Consider the following 531-nt stretch of genomic DNA (forward strand, 5'->3'; position numbering starts at 1 on the left):
GAGAGAGAGAGAGAGAGGAAAAGGGGGAACTTGCTTACCGTGAGGCGTGAGCTCTCCCAGGTTGCTGGTGTTTACTCTTCTACCTTCTTCAGATGGTGTGTTCCTGTTGTTGTAAAGTTTTTCAGTGGACTCTCTAGGAAATTTGGTTTTTTTTTTCTTTTTAACACCCGAAATTATCTCTATTTCAAGTTTGGCCTGAATACAAGCAAAGATAATCCGAGTCAAATCGAAAAAAAAATCCGACTACGATTTGGTTTGATTTAGTTTAGTATCAGAAAAAAAACTCGACCATAATTGATTTGGTTTGGTTTTAACTAAAGAAAGTCAAACCGAAACTAAACCAACCTGACATTATATATATAAAAATTTTAGATATATTTAATATATAAATATACTTATTGTGATGTAATTTATAAATATTTCTTAAATTTTTTATAATTTTATCTTTTAAGGTATTATTTCAAGGTTGGACTTAGAATTTTTGTATGTTCCAATAAGTCTTAAAGCCATTGATATTAGTAACTTAAATAA

General features: G+C 30.1%; 1 protein-coding gene across 1 annotated transcript in view; it reads right to left on the reverse strand.

The window, feature by feature from the left end:
- LOC109233066 overlaps nucleotides 1-149 on the reverse strand; it is a 4,671-nt gene extending 4,522 nt beyond the window's left edge. The window contains exon 1 of the mRNA XM_019398819.1: nucleotides 39-149. The gene's annotated coding sequence lies outside the window, so the exon portion shown is untranslated. The remainder of the gene's footprint in view (nucleotides 1-38) is intronic.

This window comes from Nicotiana attenuata, chromosome 10 (assembly GCF_001879085.1).
Source record: "Nicotiana attenuata strain UT chromosome 10, NIATTr2, whole genome shotgun sequence".
Lineage (NCBI taxonomy): Eukaryota > Viridiplantae > Streptophyta > Magnoliopsida > Solanales > Solanaceae > Nicotiana > Nicotiana attenuata.